This window comes from Amblyraja radiata, chromosome 3 (assembly GCF_010909765.2).
Source record: "Amblyraja radiata isolate CabotCenter1 chromosome 3, sAmbRad1.1.pri, whole genome shotgun sequence".
Classification (NCBI taxonomy): Eukaryota; Metazoa; Chordata; class Chondrichthyes; order Rajiformes; family Rajidae; genus Amblyraja; species Amblyraja radiata.
Genome location: NC_045958.1, coordinates 71,976,049 through 71,998,992, shown reverse-complemented (window position 1 = coordinate 71,998,992; position 22,944 = coordinate 71,976,049). Strand labels below are relative to the sequence as shown.

Sequence of the window (22,944 nt, the reverse complement as noted above, 5' to 3'; positions counted from 1 at the left end):
CATTTGGTTTGATTGAGGAAAAGGATGTATGAACATCAATATTTCAGAGCTGGCACAAAATCAAAGCAGCAATTTTGACATTCACTTTTTCTTTTGACACTTCCCCTCTCTGTCATTTAAAACATGCACTTTACTTCTCACTCTTCCAGTTCTGATGGAGGGTCATAGACTCAAATCTTACGTGTTTCTTTCTTCACTAGTGCTGCCTGACCTACGGAGTATTTTCAACATGTTCTGTTTTTATTTCAGATTCTAACTGCAGTTTGATCATTTACTTGTTGGGGTGGAATAATTTCATGTCACGTCCAAGACAATTGGACAAGTACATGGAAAGGAAAGATTTAGAGGAATATGGGCAATAAGCGACTAGGTGGGACTAGTGTCAATTGGTCTTGGTTGGCATGGGAAAGTTGGGCTCAATGGTCTGCTTCCATGCTGTATGACTCTGAATTGATGAAGTCTAAATTTAAGTTTTCAGCAAGTATCTTGTTTCCTTAAATTCTTTTTGTGACTTACAGAGTAGCAATGACAGTTTTATTTCACATTTATCCTATGACCATGAAAACCTACCCTTTTATATTGCTTTGGTTGGGAGCCCAACCCTTAAATGTCACCTGTGACATCTTTGTGTTGAGTTGCAGCAAGGTTATTTTGTTTTTGTTTTTGTTTTGAAGATTTGATATTTGATTTGATGAGGCATTGAGATCTCTGGACCAAAGGGTTAATATAGAAAGGTGTCTCCTGGACGAGGTGCACTAAATGGCCTGTTTCCGTGCTGTACAATGATGTATGATGAAGTTAATGACATTCGATCCTTCCATTTTTTTGTACTTACATCGAACCAGAAATCTATGTTTCAGATAGTGCTGCAGGGAGCAGATTTAAAAAATAAGTCCATTATTCACTACATCTATTTCACAATATGATGGGATACATTCAATATTTCTCTGGTTTAAAATTAGGACATTAGTTATTCACTTACCGATGGACAACAAGTTTCGCACTTATCTACTTTTTCTTAATTGTGTTTCTTCTTTGCCCACCTCTTCTTTCAACTTCAACCGCAAAGTTCATGTTATAGAAGCAGAATTAGGCCATTCGGCTCATCAAGTCGTGCCTGATCTATATTTTCCTCTCAACCCCATTCTCCTGCTTTCTCCCTATAACCTCTGACACTCATACTAACCAAGAATCTGCTAATCTGCGCCTTAAAAATACTCAATGACGGCCTCCACAGACGTCTGTGGCAATTAATTCCACAGATTCACACCCTCTGACCAAATAAATTCCTCAACTCCTTTCTAAAGGTACTCCTTTTATTCTGAGGCTCTGGCCTCTGATCCTAGATTCTCCCACTGGTGGAAACATCCTCTCCTCATCCACTCTATCCAGGCCTTTCACTATTCGGTATGTTTCAATGAGGTCCCGCCTTCCCCCTCATCCTTCCAAGCCATCATGTCAGGATTCGACAAGACTCTCAGTTTATGTGTCTGTCCGCTGGAATAAAATAATACTTAGGCAAAAGATACTGGTAAATGATATTACAAAATATTTGCATCTAACTTCAAAAAAGAATATAGGGGATGCGGCCCGCATTGAGGGATGAGAGAGGAGTCATGGGAGGCTAATAATAAATATGGAAGATGAAGAAAAGAAAGGCTGTTGGTGTTCGTAGCCATTAGTAGTGAAGAGAGCCGAGTGGTCCCTCAGGTGATTCAGAGTGTTTATTAATTCGAGCACATATGGAAATCTCAGTGGGTAACCAAAGAACACTTAATTATATTCACTTCTGGGAGAAGACTTCTTAACTCATGAACAATTTCATCACCTTTGAGATTTTGATTAATCTTATTCATGAGGAAAAAAAGGTCACCCGATCTGTTGGAAACCTCTTTGTATATCCTTGTGCACAAAAGTATTATCAGCATTTAATATTCCATAAGTGATTGTTGTGATATGATGAAATGTTGAAATCCCTCCTAAATCCTTCCATTAAATAAATCTCACTGCTCCTCCTACACCGTGTGTTGCATTTGGAGTAACATTGGTGTTGGTACAGTTGAGGCACGTGCGTCTGTGGTTATAATGTAACCTCCCTCTTTCCTTCTCTTGTGTCTGGGCATGTTGCAGCCTTCTGAACTCAATATTAAATTCTACAACTAAAAGGCAACTTGATTTGTCGGTTTGCATCAGTTGTCCGTTTGCAATATTAGCTCAGCTCGTTTCTTCCCCATTTCTGTTTTCTTTTATTCTCTCTGGGAGTGTAGAGGGAGTTAAGCAGGAACTCAGCCTTATTTGCCCTCCTGTTCTGCATTTCACAACCCCCGCATTCTCTCGTCTATGTTCTTTTGTCTATGTTCTCACTCTCTATCTGCTCCCATATACTAATTGACCAGATAACCTTGTGTTCAGAGACATATCTCTCTCTCCCCATTCTCGCTGCAGCATAATAAGCTTCTTTTGTCTCCTTCCCAGTTCTGACGAAGCGTTAACTCTGTTTTTCTCCCAACAGATCCCCAACCAGCTGAGTATTTCTGACATTTTCTGCTTTGGTTTTGCTTTTCCATTTATTTCGCAGCTGGGATAAGCAATGTGGTTTCCTGCTGATCCGACTGTAGTTCTGAATGCAGGATTCACAATCCTGTAATTCCCAGACATTTTATAAGTGTGATCCTGATAGTTGTCATAGAGTCATAGAGTGTGGAAACAGGCCCTTTGGCCCAACTTGCCCACACCGGTCAACATGTCCCAGCTACACTAGTCCCACCTCCTCACGTTTGGTCCATATCCCTCCAAACTTGTCCTATCCATTTACCTGTCTAACTGTTACTTAAACGTTGGGATAGTCCCAGCCTCAACTACCTCCTCTGGCAGCTTGTTCCATACACCCACCACCCTTTGTGAGAAAATGTTACCACTCAGATTCCGACCATTCCTGATATTCCTAAATATCAGGAATGTCATGATATTTTTATGAAGGGAGTGAGTTCTATAGAGCAGAAACAGGCCTCTCAGCCCACAGTGTGCCCTGACCATCAAGCATCCATTTACAGAAATCCCACGTCATTTTCCCCACATTCTCATCTTCCCCTCCCACAACCAGATTTTATCTCTCACTTTTGTAATAATGACAATTAACTTAGCTGCCCGGTCATCTTTGGGATGTGGGAGGAAGCTGTACCACATGGTTACAGGGAGAACGTGCAGCTTCCACTCAAACAGCAGCAGGACTCAGGTTGGAACCCAGGCAACTGGAGCTGTGAGGCAGCACCTATGCTAAACCTAGCCATTGCTGGTTTCTACTTTCATTCAGTGGGTTTGCTCTCCTGTAACCACGAAGAACCATTAGGAGATAAAAGAAGCTTGTTAAGCTGCAACAACTTTAACTTATTCTCTTCAATAGGCAAGTGATGAGATATTCAGCCCTGGTTTGTGATGCTAATTGCAAAACAGAGTAGATCAATTTTAATATACTTTGCCTTTGATAATCATTCTATTAAGGTCAAAGGAGGCTTAAATAATTAAAAAGTATTCAAAAATAACAACAAATGTATTTAGCAATCCTTTTAACTAACATAATCTAATTTGGAATAATTGAGTTGAAGTAAAATTAGAAAAACAAACCGCTTAGCTTCACTTAGCTTCTCAGTTCAGTGTGGTGACCCCATTCAGATGAATGAAGACCACCTGTTCATGGCTGGTATGAAATACAGGCTCACCTCAGGACTCCCAGGAATGGAAAGGAAGCAAGGTAACTTGATCCAGTGGGTTTACACAAGAAGGAAACTGAGAGGCCACATGTAAAGTTTAGTTTTGTTTATTGTCTCGTGTACCGAGGTACAGTAAAAAGCTTTTGTTGCATGCTAACCCGTCAGCGGAAAGACTACACACAATTACAATTGAGTCATCCACAGTGTACAGATACACAGTAAAGGGAATAATGTTTAGTGTTCGATAAAGTCCAGTAAAGTCCGATGAAAGATAGTTTGTGGATCTCCAATGAGGTAGATAGAAACTCAGGACTGCTCTCTAGTTGTTGATAGGACAGTCCAGTTGCCTGATAACAGCTGGGAAGCAACTGTCCCTGTGTTGGTGTGCATTTTCACATGTCTGTACCTCTTGCCTGGGGCGAGAGGGGGAGATGAGGGGGTGCTTCTGCTTGGTCTGTTTGAGCTCCGCCTGTGGACTTACTGCAGAGTCATAGGTTAGACCAGGAGACCAGATGTGCTGCCATCTGACTTCCAGCTCTGCGTTGTGAAGCGCAGAGGGAACAAGAACAACCTGACCTGTGTGCAATATTTGATCAGCGATTGTCTATAGAACAACTGGTGAGCAACCAGCGCAGTCTGACCTAGTGTGTATTTAAATTACATTACAACATGCTTTGATCTACCAATGTCCACTTGCTTGAAGAGAAAAAAAAAATGTTTCCACACAATTTTCCGTACAGTCAGATCCTAAAGCAAAAACAATCTTACTCAGAGTTTTCGAACAGATGTGATCTAAAGGACCGTATTAATCATAGTCAGGGAGAGATACAGCATGTAAACAGGCCCGTCAGCGCACTGTGCCTGTATTGACCATCAACCACTAATGTTCACACTACTCGCACCTTAACCCATTTCATTCTCCTCACATTCCATCAACTCCCCCAGATTCCATAGCTATGTCATTTTTTCCATTCGATTCGTTCGTCTGAATTCCTTCGTAGAGTTATATTAATGTCCCGAATAACAATACTTTTAACATAGAAAAGCATTCCAAAATTATTTTTAAAACTGAGAGGACTGCAAGAAGATGAAGGTCTTTATGGAGTTTGTAAAGACATAGTAAAATCAGGAAATGGAAATGGTGAACGGCCCATTGTCAGTAGTAGCATCAGTATTGGGGCAGGATGTAGAAATAAGCTGCTGAAAGGCAGGAAGCAATTTTTAGACAAGAGAATGTTGAACTTAGCTTTTATTGCTTTTCATTTTATGTTTTTAGGGCTCATTAACAAAGTATTACTGACACCAGAAATCTGAAGTAAAATGAAAGAATGCTGGGAACACACAATGGATCAGTGAAACAGTCCACAGTGTTTCACGCCAATGAGGTTATAATAAAATGAGCAAAATTAGCAGTGAAACAAGTTTGAAAATGCTGGAAACAGTAGAAGAGAAGAGCAAAGAAGAGATAAAGCAAATGATAAAGTGTAAAGCAGGAATATCTAAAATAATAAAATGTGTTGAGTAGTGAATCTGTGCAAACCAACATTTCTGGAAATCACCCACCTATGTTGTCCACACTTTAACTCACAACAATCTAGCCGGTTAACAACAGGGCCGTTACAGTTTGGCACCAGCGCCGTCGCCGGAGCTGTCAGAGCCAGGTTGTAGACAACGACAAACTGTCTTAAGGGCTCCGACTCTGGATTTTCTTGAGGTTTACTCCTGGAGCCTTTTCCATGACTGGATATGGCCACAGTTGGTTTTAAATCAGAATTTTCCCTCTCCTAGATGGACTGCCTTCCCAGGCTGACAAGCCCCATCTGCTCAAGACTCGTGGGGGCGGGAGCGTCTTCCTTCCCGTGCAGGTCTATAGCACCTGCCCACTGCACCGATAACACTAGTTCTATGTAATCCCACTTTCACATCCACTGCCAACACAGGGCTCAAAATTAACGGTTGCCCAGTTGTCAATGGCCACCTAAAGTCCCGCCGGGCAACCTAAAAGCCGTGTCATATTGCTCGGCTTGGCAAGCATTGAAAAAAAAAATTGGGGCGCAATATATTTTTATTCTACACCAGGACAGAGGGAGCCTTGCCTTTGGGCTCCTTGACCCTCTTGCAGCCGTACAGTCACTGGATGACGCTGGCGTTGCGCTCGATGACCTAGAGGGTAGAGGCTTGTTCTTCCCCCAGAGCGGCTCGTTGCCGCTATCGCTGCTGCTGTCCGAGTCTGGGCAGCTCACGCTGCAAAACTTGAGGGCAAGGCTTTCGAAGGAGGCATCGGCGGCAAACTTCTCCCTGGCCTGGTTCTCGATCACCTCGGGCTTGAGTCCACGGTGCTCGAAGAAACTGTCCAAGCCCGAGCAGGCTCGGGAGAAGCGGCAGCTGAGGTCGGAGTGCGAGCGCCGCAATCCGCCTTCACCAACCCGCCGCTTGAGCAGCTCCTTGGCTTTACACCTGAATTGTGAATTGATTCTTCTCTGCTTCTCGGGCGCTGCTGCGTGGTTACTTGTGCACCCTGGGATGCTGCTGGCATGGCGACTGGGTGGGGGGAGATGAGGGGGCGAGAGGGGGGGGGAGGGGAGGCGAGAGGAGGGGAGGGGAGAGGAGGGGGGGAGAGATGAGGAGGGGTGGAGAGAGGTTGGGAGATGAGCGGGGGGTAGAGGAGGGGAGGGAGAGCAGCAGCGGGGAGCGGGCGTCAAACAAAGGAGGAGGGAGGGGTGGGGTGGCGGGGGGTGACGACACTCACACGAGCAAGACGGCGCAGACTTCAAACTTTGTCAGATTGTTGAGGATTTTCATTAATAACTCGAGAAATAAAGCATGCAATTTTCAGATTAAGCGATTTTGGAATATGTGAACATTTTACCGTTCGCACATCGTTTTTTCGAGAAGATGTGATTATACACAAACAAACACACACACACGAACAAACACACACATCCAAGATCAGGCTTTTAATAATTATATGATTGAATCAAAATCAAGAATTATAAATTCACAATTAAAAAATGGTTGTACAATTCAGTAGTACTGATTTTCAATATTCCATACTAATATTTGCAAATACATGAGGTTGCATGCAAAATACTGATTTTCAAAAATCCAGTTTCTGTGTAGTACGTTCTATTGCGTTTATGTGAGAAATACCGATTTCCCCAACAACATACTGATTTTCAGCCATCAAAATACGGAAATGCGCCGTGAAACTTGGCAGCTCTGCAATTATTCACATTCACATTGTGTTTGAGAATTCAAAATGTGATTTGCGATCTTGTTTATGAGTCATCATGGAACTAGAATTTGTTATAATAGTATGATAATAAAATAGGTTAGTTTGAAAACGATCATAGTAATATAAATGCACCATTTAGTTTGACCAATTTTCATGGAAATCGAAGTCAAACTAAATGTTGTATTCACATCACTATTTCATGTTGAAATTGATGTGATGGGAAGTTGTTAGGTCAGGCGGACCACTAAAGGTGCACTGCACACACTAACACAGTCGGACAGTAACAGGCAATCAAATCAACACACAAAACATTTTCTAAAAAAATGGTTTTCTTTACTGCAAAAACTGATTTTTTTTGTGCAGTTTTTGCATGCTCCTTTATAACATTTTTACATAACATTTTATAACAGTACAACTTGATTATTAAAACAAGGACAACTTCATTTCTTGATTTAAAAAAATGTATACAACAATTACATCAATCATCCCATTCCACCCACTCATTACTCTTGACTCAACCAAAATTATTTCTAAAATATTGGTCATAAATTTGGTGCAAAAATACTCCAAAATAAGGCTCAGAATGCACCAGAGAGCATTTAAAACCCCAGAACTTCCAGGGACTTATGCGGGCCCTGGACCGCGGCCGTGAGGGACTTCGAGCTTTGCACTCATGATGTTGCCTGCACGCACATTATTTCACATAAAATTTTTGTAATCCTGTCATGCCACCCCCCTTTTTGAAAATCTTCGTACGGGCCTGATTACCATGAGTGTATCAAAGTAAAAGTGAATTCCGTAGCGCTGTCGCTCGAAATGCCAGCTCACGTACACACACGCTTAGTGCCGCAACGATTTACAGATTTTGCGCACTGCAAAATCTATATTGTTATGTCGCAATACCATCTTCGCCTCGTGAGCATAAGAGAACCACCTCCCTGTATGCACGATGCTCGCATGTTATGTGAATGCTTACCAGGCCACGTGCTCCTGCAGTGCAGTGTGGGCTGGGTAGACTCTGTGAATCACTGTTTTGATTCCCAGCAAGTCATTGTCTTGATTCCCAAGTGTGTTGATTCTGATGTGAGCACCGAACGTGTCAGACAGTGTGTGTTCGTGTGTGTGTGTACGTACAGGAATATACCCTGTTACAGCTTGTGGCATGCAGGAGGGATGAGGGCAAGGAGACCTGACACAGGAGAAGACCCAGCTGCAGCATCTGCCTCGGGACCTCACCCTGACAGACAAGTCTGATGAGGAGGATGCTCTGCTCGAGAGCGACTCCGATGACAGTTAAAGTGACTTTTAGATGTATTTGAACAGCTCTGTCTTTACTTTACTTTTCAGGAGATGGTTTAAATATCAAGCAGAAAAGTTACACGTTCTCATATATATAACGTTTCTGTTCATTGAAAGTTGATATCCCCCCCCCCCCAATAAATAAATAAATAAATGACCAGCAGCCATTTTTATTGCCTTGGGCAATCTCACTTGCCAAGTTCCATGATTGATTCAATATAGTCACCTACTTCTATGACTCGTCTTCTTAGTGGGCACAGAGTAAAAGAGGTACTATGCACATTCAAAAGTATGGTATAGGTCTGGTCAGGTAATAATAATAATACAGTAACAAGTATGTTACAAGAAAAAGAAAATCAAAGTACACTTCCATTCTCTTTATTTCTTTTAAATTACAAAATCCTAGAGCAGAAGGGATACATTATGTATCTATTTTCCCACCCTTGATGTTGTTACTGTGTCTACCTTCAAAGGTGTCAAACAGATCGATTCAATTCTTTATCAACTTATCTTGCTGTGACTGGGCACACCAGAGATTGATGATTGAAGATTCAAGAGGAAAAGACCCATGATATGACCATGTCATGATAATTTTCGGTCCTTCACAGAAAACATGCTTGCATCAATCTAGTGTGCATGGTTAATCATATATGTTACCATGGTCCAGGATTTATTGACACAGGTTGATCATATGCTGAATAATCCAACCACATTTCATTTTTGTTTGGAAGTGGAAAGAAATAATAGAAATTGCATTCATTGTGACGTATAAAAAGAGTTGTGATACTGTATTATAATTTTGCTGCATGTCATTGTGGTATATATCATGTGTTGATTGGTGAATATGGTTAGTTTGTGACTTTATTTGAAGCAGAAATAATATGTGAATGCTTCATTGAGCATAATTACGACTGGTAACTACGCACTTCGTCCGAGCACATTATCCCATCGCACATCATGCAATCCGTCTTAAATGACCACCTAAACTGTTACTTGGCAACCTAAAAAGCTGCCTAGGTTGCCCGGCTGGCAACAGCGAAAAAAAGTTAAGTGAGAGCCCTGCTACGCCCTATGGGCCATTTACAGAGGTCAATTGGGATGTGGGAAGAAACCAGAGCACCCGGAGGAAAAACATGCGGTTGCAGGGAGAATGTGCAAACTCCACACAGACAGCGCCCGAGGTCAGGATTGAACCCGGGTCTCTAGCACTCTGAGGCAGCAACTCTACCAGCTGCACCACTGTGCCACCGTTAGGTTCAGAGAACTTAGATGTTTAGGGGCGGCACAGCTAGTAGAGCCACTGCTCACAGTGCTGGAGACCCAGGTTCAAACCTGACCTGTTGTGCTGCTTGCATGGAGTTTGCACGTTCATCCTGCGACTGCCTGAGTTTCCTCCGGGCGCTCTGATTTCCTTCCACACCTGAAAGACGTGCACGTTGATAGGTTAATTGGCCACTGTAAATGACCATTAGTGTATAGGTGAGTGGTAGAACCTGGAGGTAGTTGAGGGGAATGTAGATAGAAAGGAAACAAATGGGATTAGTGTAATAAGCGGTTGGTGGGCTGAAGGGCCTGTTTTTGTGCTCTGTGCATGATTCTATGACTTAAAATCCCAACCACGTGGGCATAAATCTGCTAGCAGACAGAATATTGTAGACAATTTTTTTGTTACAGATGTTCCTAAAGTGTCTCACACTGAGATGCACAGCTGCATTTTTAACACGGGTTTCTGCAGTATAGTTGCTGAAGTAGGCAAATATTTGCCTGAAGGATGTGCTCTTTAGAACAATGAGTGGTCAGACATTTGACATGTTGGTTTTGAGCCAGCATTCATGAACTCAGTGCCAAAATAAGTAAAATTACACGTGCATCCTTTAACAGTCCCCGTAGCCATCTGTTAGTTTATGTGGTGCACACTCTAGTTCGATTGCACTGCATGTTTGACTGAACTTTCTTTAACTGGCTGTTCTTATATACGTCAGGGAATGTTAACCCTGCAACCGAGCGGTTCTGTAATTAACTGAAGCGGATGTATGTTGCGAGGTGAGTCAAACCTGAGCAATATACAAAACAAAAGTTGCCTTTTGCTTTTTTTCCCCCAGAAAGTGCCAAGGGAAATTAACACCATGGATTAGTAAAATAAGGAAGGTATTTTTCTTCACAAGAATGTAATGAAATGTGCAGTAATAGCAACATCCGTTCTGTTACTTTGAGATTAAAGCTGTGTTGAATTAGATGATTAGCAAGTCATTTAGCCACAGGGTTCTGCTTGTTATTTATTTATTTTGTGTGTTTTGTAAATGATTGAATGACTTAAACAAGAAATTGTATAAACTTGAAAAAATTAATATTGGACCTTTTCGATAAAGGGCTGCTCTCAGTAAATTCCTATCTTACATCTGAATATTTAAACATATCCAAGATAAAATGATACAGAGTTAGATATAGCTCTTCGGGCTAACGGAATCAAGGGATATGGATAGAAAGCAGGAACGTGGTACTCATTTTGGATGATCAGCCATAATCATATTAAATGGTGGTGCTGGCTCAAAGAGCCCAATGGCCTACCCCTGCACCTTATTTCTATACTTCGAAAAATACTAGACACAATGTTAAAGTATTTATTTGAATTTTTATTTAAAACCTTGATACTTTCCTCTTCAACATATATCTTAGACCTCATTGTTGCAAGCACTAGCAATATCAGAAATACTTAGGCTAGGGAGATTGCTGGGACCGATGAACTAAACAGAAGTTCTGTTTAGGTGACTTTTGGGACCAAGAAAGGCTCTTTTAGAGGCAAGACAGGTGTGGAAAATGGCATCCACAGCTCGTGCACACATCTGTGATGTGCATGCATTGGATGCCACATTGGGATAGCTGCAAGTAGAATCCCAGAATTGTTGCAACACAAAACTAAAGCAGGAATACTGCTGGATGCATGCAGAGCAAGTAGATTGTGAAGTCACTCAGCGTGCAATACTAATTTGATGTTAACGCTGCCTTTTTGGAGCTCAGTGTCTTAAGGGCCTGTCCCACATGGGCGTCATTTGCACGTCACGCAGATGGCGCGCAAACATATTGTACATCCCAAAATCCTGGGGCGCCGCACGCGACCGCGCGCCACTGCCTACGTCACCACGCACCATGCGCGCGTAATGCGCACCATGCGCGCGTAATGCGCACCATGCGCGCGTCGTGACGCGTAAATGATGTCGCGTAAATGACGCGCAAATGGGACAGGCCCTTAAGTTGTCTTCAAGAATGCACAGTAGAATGTGCACATGTGACCACCTACCAGTCGAGTTTATAACTTTCCTTCATTTCTTACATTTAATTGCAGGTTGATTTCTTTCGGCTGTTGCTTCCACTAGAGTTTTGTGTTTTCTGTAGTTGTTTCAAGTTTCAAGAGTCTGCAGGGAATGGTGTGCCAATGGTGTGTAATAACTGACTTCTAGGTTTCTGCACAATCAGCCGTTCCCTTCTTGTTCACCGAGACTGGGAAAATAGAGATCACCCAGTAAAGGAGACCCTGCTGGAAAAAGGGACAAGGGAAATAGAATGCGATGCCTGTGTCCATCCAGGGTGTCGGAGGTGTCATTGTCCCTGAGCTGTGGTGCGGATCAATGAATGAGCCATGGCCTCACTAAAAGTTGCCACCTGCAGTTGTCACTGTAACTATTGTATTGTCTGTGGTTGCCTGTGGTTGTCTGTGGTTGCCAAGTTGGTCATGGCAATGAACCACAGCCAGGCATCAGACTTTTTCCAGGATAGTTTAGTTTAGTTTACTGTCACGTGTATCATGGTATAGTGAAAAGCTTTTGTTGCGTGCTATCCAGTCAGCAGAAAGATAATACATGATTACAATCAAGCCCTTGACAGTGTATAGGTACCTGATAAGGAAATAACGTTTAGTGCAAGGTACAGCCAGCAAAGTCCGATGAAGGATAGTCTGAGGATCACCAGTCCAAGATAGATTAAAAAATTATTATACTGCTCTCTGGTTGTGGTAGGATAATTCAGTTGCCTGATAACAGCTGGGAAGAAACTGTCCCTAAATCTGGATGTGTGCGTTTTCACCCTTCTATAACTTTTGCCTGATAGGAGAGGGGAGAGGAGCGAGTGGCCAGGGTGCGACTCATCCTTGATTATGCTGCTGGCCTTGCCAAGGCAGCGTGAGGTATACATGGAGTCAATATAAGGGAGATAAACACAAAAATGCTGGAGTAATAGCGGGACAGCAGCATCTCTGGAGAGGAATGGGTGACATTTTGGGTTGAAACCCTTTGTCTGAAGAATGGTCTCGACCCAAAACGTCACCCATTCCTTCTCTCCAGAGATGCTGCCTGTTCCACTGAGTTACTCTAGCATTTTGTGTCTAATTTTGGTATAAACCAGCATCTGTAGTTACTTCTTACTCAATAGAAGGGAGATTGGTTTGTGTGATGGTCTGGGCTACGTGCCCAATTCACTGTAATTTCTTGCGGTGTCGACAATTCACTGCCATTTGCAGCTATAGATATTTGCAACATTTTGTAATTTACGACTGCCATTTGGGTACGGGAGATCAGCGAGACTTTCTGATATCACCTTTGGCAGGGGAGAGAACAACAGACATGTTGATCTGTGGTTACAGACTTCCCTATGCTACAGTATGCATCTGACCATGCAAATCACACCAAGGCTACAGCAGAAGTGATAGGGATTCCTTTCCTTTGAGGTCCAGCTGGTTTGTGACCACAGGAAAAGAACAATGTGGTCAGTGACTGGTATCCTATGAGCAATTAAGATGCTTATATCTTGCAGTCATCCACGGTACCAGATTTGTTTGTGTGACTCTGTGCTTTGCATTTCCACTTTGCCCTACATTGGAAATGAGTTTGCAGTCCTTCAGTGCATTTGTGACCAGTGAATCATGCCGCCTTCTCCTGCACAAGTACACAGCGCCATTTACATGTGAGCCACTGTAGCAAACACGGAGATGACCATGTAGTAACAATCATCACTGTTGTCACGACTGGCACCTCTGATAGGGGATCTAAACTCAGGCGTGTAGGTTGTAGATGTTGAGAACCATGTACTACATCCAGGCCGATAAACAGAAAGCTGGCCTGCTGAGATAGTACCTCAGTTGGCAACACTGCTCTGAAGCTCCTCCTCACCCCTTGGTGGAGCGTTTTGAAGATATGGGTGGGCCTTTTATGTGGTGGTCATGGTTTGACAGCCCTTGGCATTAAGCTTGTGCGGAGCGGTTGGAGAGCAGATGCACAAGGAAGTGCCAAGTGGTGAAGAGAATGAGAAAGGGAACAGGTAAACTGGACAGTCCCTTTCCTGAAGGTAGACACAAACTGCTGGAGTAACTCAGCAGGACAGGCAGCATCTCTGGAGAGAAGGAATGGGTGACGTTTCTGATTGAGACCCTTCTTCAGACTAATGTCAGGGGAGTGGGTGGGACAGAGATAGAATGTAGTCGGAGACAGTAAGACTGGTGGGAGAACTGGGAAGGGAGAGGGGGGGAAAGCAAGACCTTTCCTGACATCATCTCAGAACTCAGCCCAATTCCCCATTCACCAACACTCAGAAATGCGCTTTACTTTCTTTTTGTCCACTTAGATGATTTACCCAAAAATGCAAAATAAAATAAAATGTATTCCAAATCATACATTTCTCGTAGAATTTGTGATGAAATCCTGCAATGCTGGTTGCAAAGGTCAATCGATTCCTTTCACACATTCGCTTTCTGTTCTTCTTTGTGTCTTTGAAGTGGACGGCTTCCACCTCTTTCAGGGGCTCTTGGACATTCGAAGATTTGTGGAAGAACTCAGAGGATGATCTCGACTTCCTGGCCCAGAGGGCCTGGCAATAGATTGCTCAATCTCTGTGTGTGCAGCACCACTCTAAAATGACGAGCTGCTGCAAAACAATAAGGATTGAGAACGGGTTGCTAGTCTATGGGCCTCTGTCACTCAACTGGAGCTGTGAGATCAGGGAGAGGAGATAGATGGAACACCATGTCAACCTGCTTCTCTATCAATGCCCTTTGGAGAAGAAACTCGGTTTTCATTGTGATCTATATGATTACGGACCCATGGTGAAACATTTGACTGTTGTAATGGTCTAACAAGCCACACAATTAAAGGGCAATCTGGGCAATGAATGCTTATTGTCTCATACGCAATAAAAAAGGATCAGGAAGCCCCTTTCCCCACCATGATCCACAGTCCTTTGACAAGCCTTGGCTTGCCTGCAACTTTGGGAAGTGGGGTGTCCGCTGCTCATGCTATGGACAGCTGCAACATCAGCCAGCAGATGCAGGTCAAGTTGGGGAGTGTGTGTAGGGAGTCAGTTACCACTTCTACACTGGAAAGAATGCGTTGCAAACCCTGGCCCAAACCCTGGTCTCTTCGCTCCTTGATTTTGCTGCAGGTTAGCTGATAATCTTCTCCATATAGTGAAAACCCGTTGGTCATCTGAAGCTCTCATCTGGGGCATCAGCAGCAGACATTGTCTAGTGAATTGGCACCTGCTTTATCTTTTCTACCAGCCATGGCTGCTCTACGTTTCACCACAGAGTGTCTATCTCCATGCAGTCTTCCAAATCATATGCAGTCAGTATAAGAGCTGATAGTTCACAGTTTAACTTCAGCATTACGTTCTTCAGGTGCATCTGCAATACTTGGCATGGTTGATCATCTTGGGTATTTGAAAGGAAAATGACATAAACTGAGGATGTGGGGTTTTGAAAAATATAGCATTGCATGCTTACACCATCTCTAGCTGCTAACTCATAAGAGTGTACGGTTGCAGGGAAGGTGGAATGTGTGAAGGAAGGATTTGGCATGAGGATGTGATCACCTCCAGAGGTTTCAGTTGTGTCATTGGTTGCCTTGGGTGAGGCCTGTCCAATATTGGCTGTTGCCTTCCTTATAGATAGTGCATGCCTAGCATTTTTGGTGTTGCTGCCTCCAGTTGCAACAGAGGGGAACTATGCCAGTGCATATTGTTTAATCTGGGTAATTTTATTGTCATTGTTGAATAGTTGGTGGCGAACAGCCTTTGAAATGTAAAGGCGTGTACTTTGCAGTTATGCTAAGGTGTGATGGTGCAGTGAGGCATATTAATGTTAGATTATTGGTTGATATGAGCGACGGGTATCTGTTACAACAAGCAGCGTTTGCTAAGTCGTCCTGATAGTAGTAAGTTATATTTGTTAAACTTGGACACTCCTTCAAGATCATTGAACTCCTTATACCTTGGCCGGAATCCTCAGTGCTTGATATCTGCCTCATTTGCTCCAATTGTCTTTTGAAATTGTCACCTTGAGGGGATCTCCCCCTTTTTCTCCTCCTCTGCCAGGGTCTCCACTGTATGAACCTTGGGAGCTATTCTTTTCCATGTTATGATACTCTTAGATCCACATCTGTTCCAGAATAAATGTCGGCGCCCGCTCCTACCTCAGGGAAATTATCCTTTCAAGAGGTACATGGCAGCTATAAACAAATTGGTACTAGACTACTACAATATCTACATGTCTGCCAACGCTTTGTGTGGCACAGTGAGAGAATCATCAACAGGATTAGTGCACACCGGATGTTATTATAGTCAGAGGCAGGACTAAATGGTGCATTGCCTTTATTGCTATCAACAACTGTGGGTGTATCATTCTTGGATCACTCCAATTTACTTACGTATTCCTATTTTCCCTGGTGAACTTCCCCGCCATTAGAACCCTTTCAATGTAAACCATTTGTGAGCTGCAAAACCTTTATCACTGTGCATACTTGCCTTAAAGTGCTTCTCTGCTTCTTCTTGTGTACGGCGTGCACAGCCTAACATTGTAGGACAACTTGTTCTATTTGATCTTATTTCATCGTGCACGCCAGGTTGATTGCATTAGTCGAAACAGGGCGGACCATGTGAAGGTTGCAATCTCCCACCGCTGTAGATGCTGATGAAGAGTGGAGTTATTTCCAAATGCCTTCAGGTAAATTAACTGTGCTCATCTCAAGTTGTAAACAAAATTATTCAAAAGCAACCAGATGCAATAAGAGAGTAATTTCCTAGCTGCGATTCACATTGTTAACTTGCACAGAAGAATATTCAAGAGCATGTTATGCTGTGGAGTATTTGAGTCCACGTAGGCAGAGCTGTAGGGTGAACAAGATCAATATGGTGACAATATTATGTAGGGGAGGGAGGAGACGGCAATATGGTTTTGCGGATGAGTTCATGAGAGCAGGAAGCTAAGTACTCTGGAGTCAGGGCATGACGTTAAGCCCGTGAGGAATGTTACCTGACTGAAAGATGTAAAGCCCAATGACATCCTCAGAATAAAACAATAAACAAAGATGGACTGAATATCTTGAACAGCTGTAACGTCACCAAACCAAAACAAGAAGAAGAAACATGCAAACAATACTGATAGCAATCTAGCGCTGAAATTTGACAGCAATTACGTGCGATTGGATCACCAATTCCTATTGAATGAGGTTACGTATGAAGAATACAACCACCAAATTTGCATGTCTATCCTCCCCCAAAGTGATTATTTATTGCTGCATGTCTTTCCTGGTGATAACCATTCTTAGCCACCTAAAAGGACACAAAGTGCTGGAGTAACTCAGCGGGTCAGGCAGCAACTCTGGAGAACATGAATAGGTGACGTTTCAGGTTGGGACCCTTATTCAGACTGCTGACTGCTGGCCAGCTGAGTTACTCCAACACTTTGTGTCCTTTTGTGTAAACCAGTATCTACAGTTCCTTAATTCTAAGCAACCTGTTCATTCAGATCCTTTTAATAAAGGTCGGTCAATAACACTTTGGGTTTCTGCATGACATATCTGTTAGTCCATGGTCGAAATATTCTGCAATCTCTGGATGTACCTGAGGCTTTCTGGGTTGATACTGCTGTCTGCCTGGAACAGCAATGGCAGGAATTTCTGGGAATAACCCAGAAGAGGAGGAAAGATTCTAAGGGGAGTAAGAGGCAACCGTGGCTGACAAGGGAAGTCAAGGACAGTAAAAAACTAAAAGAAAAGACGTATAACATAGCAAAGATGAACGGGAAGCCAGAGGATTGGGAAACAAAGAACAACAGAAGGTAAGTAAAAAGGCAATACGGGGAGAAAAGATGAAGTACGAAGGTAAGCTAGCCAAGAATATAAAGGACGATAATAAAAGCTTCTTTGGGTATGTGAAGAGGAAAAGATTAGTTAAGACAAATGTGGGTCCCTTGAAGGCAGAAACAAGTGAATTTATTATGGGGAACAAGGAAATGGCAAACAAGTTGAACAGGTACTTTGGTTCTGTCTCCACTAAGGAAGACACAAACAATCTCCCAGTTGTACTTGGGGACAGAGGATCTAGGGTAATGGAGGAACTGAAGGAAATTCACATTAATCAGGAAATAATATTGGGGAAACTGATGGGACAGAATGCTGATAAATCCCCAGGGCCTGATGGTCTGCATTCCAGGGTTCTCAAGGAGGTGGCTCTAAAAAATCGTGGAAGTATTGTTGATCATTTTCCAATGTTCTATAGACAATGAATCACGTCCTGTGGATTGGAGGGTAGCTAAAGTTATCTCACTTTTTAAGAAAGGAGGGTGAGAGAAAGCAGGGAATTATATACCAGTTAGCCTGACGTTGGTGATGGGGAAGGTGCTAGAGTCAATTATTAAAGATGTAATAGCGGCACATTTGGATAGCAGTAACAGGATCTGTTCGAGTCAGCATGGATTTACGAAACTGGGAAATTTTGGTTGACTAAACTTTTGGAATTTGTTGAGGATGTAACAAGTAAAATGGATAAGGGAGAGCCAGTGGATGTTGTGTATGTGGACTTTCAGAAAGCCTTTGATAATGTCCCACACAGGAGATTAGTGGGCAGAATTAGAGCACATGGTATTTGGGTAAAGTATTGGCATGGATAGAAAATTGGTTGGCAGACAGGAAACAGAGAGTAGGAATTAACGGGTTCCATTCAGAATGGCAGGCAGTGACTAGTGGGGTGCTGCTCGGTGCTGTGACCACATCTATTTACAATATATATTAATGATTTAGATGAGGGAATTAAAAGTACAGCAAATTTGCAGATGACACAAAGCTGGGTGGTAGTATGAACTGTGAAGAGGATGCTATGAGGATGCAGAGTGACTTGGATAGATTGGGTGAGTGGGCAGATGCAGTATAATGTGGATAAATGTGAGGTTATCCACTTTGGTGGCAAGAACAAGAAGGCAGATTATTATCTGAATGGTGTCAGATTAGGAAAAGGGGAAGTACAACGAGGCTTTGGGGTCCTTGTTCATCAGTCACTGAAAGTAAGCACACAGGTACAGCAGGCAGTGATGAAAGCTAATGGCATGTTGGCCTTAAATAACAAGAGGATTAGAGTATAGGAGCAAAGAGGTCCTTCTGCAGTTGTTCGGAGCCCTGTTGAGACCACACCAGGAGTATTGTGTGCAATTTTGGTCTCCTAATTTGAGGAAGGACATTCTTGCTATTGAGGGCGTGCAGCGTAGGTTCACGATGTTAATTCCCGGGATGGCAGGACTGTCATATGATGAAAGAATGGTGCGACTTGTATTCACTGGAATTTAGAAGGATGAGAGGATATCTTATAGAAACATTGAAAATGATTAAAGGATTGGACACGCAAGATGCAGGAAACATGTTCCTGATGTTAGGAGAGTCCAGAACCAGGGGCCACAGTTTAAGAATAAGGGGTATGCCATTTAGAACTGAGATGAGGAAAATCATTTTCACCCAGAGAGTTGTGAATTTGTGGAATTCTCTGCCTCAGAAGGCAGTGGAGGCCGATTCACTGGATGCATTCAAGAGAGAGATAGAACTCTTAGTGCTAGCGGAATCAAGGGATATTGGGAGATGGCAGGAACGGGGTACTGATTGTGGATTATCAGCCATGATCACATTGAATGGCCTACTCCTGCACCGATTTTTTATGTATCTATGTTATTTAAATAGCTATTTGATATCTGGGAATCAATGGCTTTAAGTGAAAGGTTGGTGTAAACATTCTTTTTCTTTAAGTTTTATATTGTTGTGCCCATGTTCACCATGTTCCTTCTTAATATTGTGATCCTTCATCTCTTGTAGGATATCAGGAAATGTTTCTCAAAACTTTGATTGTTGCATATATTTGTTCTGCATCTTAAGTTATGGTGTTTGCTTGCTGCTCATATCTGATACTACCCTTTTTCCCCATATGTGTTAACATGCGTCTTTACTCTGAGGTGATGGCTGCTTAAAAAAAAAAAAATGTTTGCATTGATTCATCAATTTCTTAAAATGGAACAGCTTATGGCTTGTATACCAGGATCCATCTTTTATGCATGTTCACCCATTCAGGATGACAGACTAGTTTCAGTTCACATAGTTGCTCATTGTTATCAGCAGAAATGAAAACCGAAACACAAGTCCTTGACTTCACTACAGATATTTAGACTTGGCATGCTACGTGCTAGGTGGAGGAAGTCTACTAAATTAGATATTTATATTGACACAGCTGTAATGTTCAACATTCTGGCTTTGGTGTTTTGTAATTACAATATTTCTGGCAAATTTATCTTTTTAAAATTGGTTGTTTGTGCCAAGATAGTTTTGGCACACTCAGATCTTTTGGCATGCACTCTGATCGTGTGCTCAACATAGGTCAGACCTAAAATGGCTGCCAAGCCTTTTTCTTGAAATGTCGACAGGCAGCGTGCAGTGTGGAACGGTAGCCAAGTTTGCTTTTAAACAGTTCATTGTTCTTAATGAGGCACAAAACGGCCTGGACTTTACGTAAAGCAGTACTTGGCAAGGCAGGATCATTTTCAACATCTGTGAAACTCTCAGCAAAGTTATTGATACTGAGCAGAGACCTCTTTGGGAATTTACATTAAATAAAACTTTTATTTTGTGCCCTGTTAATTGGTTCAGGTAAGATTTCAGATAAGCCTATTGAAAATATTTTTCATAAAAGATATATAGCTTACAATAATTTGCCACTCTTTAGATGCCACTCTTAAGTTAATGAATTGAAAAGTACATTTGTCTAGCAAATTATTCTAATAGTATAAATACTTTACATTTTAATCTGATTATGATGGATGGATTGATCATCTCTTCTTAATTCATTGGGAAATTGTCCAATGATTATGTGAAATAGATTCCCAACAATAATCCCACTAATGTGTAATAAGGAAATGTGGTTGCTGGTTTAAACCGAAGATAGAGACAAAAAGCTAGAGTAACTCAGCAGGCAGGCAGCATCTCTAGAGAGAAGGAATGGGTGATGTTTCGGGTCGAGACCCTTCTTCCACATTTCAGGTCGAAACCCCACTAATTCCAGTTCACCAAAAGCAGAAAAAATCCTCACCCTGCCATTAGTCGACCTTTTTCCCAAAGGAAGAATTTGATTGCAGCATTAAGCTGCATTTAAAAAGAGGGAGAAAAATGTGCAGTGTGTAGAGACAAAATATAAAGTATGTGCTGAGCCAAAGATTGGGAAAGGTAAGCAAAATGTTGGGCAAAGAGAGGATTTTAAGGGCATGATTAGTTGTGGAGGGAGAGTATGACAGGAAAGAAATGCTTATTGCCGAGGCCAACAGAAAGGGAAATTGGACAAATATTAGAATTAGTGAGTTTTAGAATTAGAAAACATAGAAACATAGAAAATAGGTGCAGGAGGAGGCCATTCGGTTCTTCGAGCCAGCACCGCCATTCATTGTGATCATGGCTGATCGTCCCCAATCAATAACCCATGCCTACCTTCTCCCCATATCGCTTGATTCCACTAGCCCCTAGAGCTCTATCTAACCACGGCTCACAGTTATTCAGTTAGAGACGATTATTATTTTTTATACGTGTTCTTTATTTTAAGTAATTAAAATACTCCAATAAATGAGAAAAGTCAAAATGAATGAAGAACACACATAGGTTTCCCTTGTAAGGGAGTTCGGAGCCCCTTTCTGTCACACAATTCCAATCACATCGCAGTAGAATTACACAGTTGTGACTAAATTGGTTTCCATTAAAGGTAGAACCTGCTTTCGTGGATCTCTCTGCAGCAGCTGTGGTTAAGGATTGCTCCTGTTACCTGTGTTCCAAGTTATTTGGTGCATATTCAGCCTGAGTTGAACTGCTTATATTCTTTTGTTATTCATTCAAAAGGATGTAGGCTTTGCAGGCTGAGCCAGTATTACATTGTCTCTTCCCAGATATGATTTGAGTTGGGGATGGGCATCCAGGTATATTTGGTACCTGTTTCAATTAGCCATAATAAAGCCTCCAAATTTTCATGAGATGTGTCTCCATGCTTACATTTTGATATTATGCTCATTGTATAGAGATAATTTAACAGAATGTTACTGCTCGTGTAAATCGTAATCAGCACCTATTTGCAATCTATAACCAGTTTTCTCTGGAGTCCTGGATGTGAGTGGAGAAATGATTTTAAAGCCATATTGGCTCGATCTTTTTTGGCATAATGCCTACCCATGGGTTTACCCTCAGGTCCTAGTGCTTGTACCAGATGGAGGTTTCATTTAATTATCTTAATCTTTCAGGATTAATGTATTTACTCTGCTTTCTCTGATTTAATATTTTTTTTCTGTGTAACTGCAGGCATGTACATGTATATGTATGTATGGTGCATGAGTCTGCACGTGTGTGTGTGTGTGTCTTGTGTAAGCATGTTACACGTAAATCTCTAGCCAAACAATGCTCTGCTTACATAATTGAAGTGTTGGATTTTCTCATTTATTTCTGGTTTGGCAACTGAGTTACTTCACTCAGCCTGGAGGCCTGGTGCCAGATGAGACTGGCCAATGTTGTGTTCCCTGCCTTCTGCTTCATTCTCTTTGTCTTCAGCTACATCCAGTGGTGTTTGACAGTCATGTGGTGCTCCTTTGTCAAGAAAGGAGCACCGTGTGACTGAGGGTTGTCAAGAAAGGATAGTTCACCTTGACAGAAGGTGCAATAATAATCTCATCCTGACATCGTCTGCAATAACATCTATGGATAATACATAAGATAAATATAACACTTATAATCAGATTAAAAGGAAATGTTACCTTTGCCTTTAGTACACAGACTGTACTGACAGCTGCATGGTTGCCTACTAATGGTCCTTTGAGTGTCCGTTACCATCCATTATGTGCTGACTCTAGTCCACTCATGTCTTCTTTGTATATGTATAATGCTGAATGATAGTGGACGCTTCATGTGTCGCAAACTTCGCCAGATGTAGTTGTTACATTAAGTGGCCTACATTTGAATGTCAAATTAAAATTAATGCTGTGTGGGGTGAGGATTGAGGGTGCTAATTCTGACTCGAGCAGGAGGCTGATGGTGGAGAATGAGAAGCCTTAAAATAGATCTTAAAGATAAGATGAAACAGAACACGATGAGAAAGGGCATACATAATGTAATGAAAAGAAATATACAAATGTATTAAAAAATGTGGAAAAATACGTTTGTAGGCATTACTAATTTATTTTGTTGGCGTAGACTAATCACATTGTAAATATGGGCCCAAGCAGTGAATCAAGAAAGATGTGAGCATGTCCATAGAGATGCATCATAGAGGCCCTTCACCCCACTGAGTCCACACAGGCCATCGATTACCCGTTCATGTGATAGCATGGAATGCTTTGCCATTATGTATAAACGACACTGAATTTATGTATATATGTAA

General features: G+C 42.1%; 1 protein-coding gene across 14 annotated transcripts in view; it reads left to right on the top strand.

Moving 5' to 3' along the window:
- Window positions 1–22,944, top strand: part of nfib (nuclear factor I B) — a 292,080-nt gene that overhangs the window by 126,077 nt on the left and 143,059 nt on the right. The window lies entirely within an intron of this gene.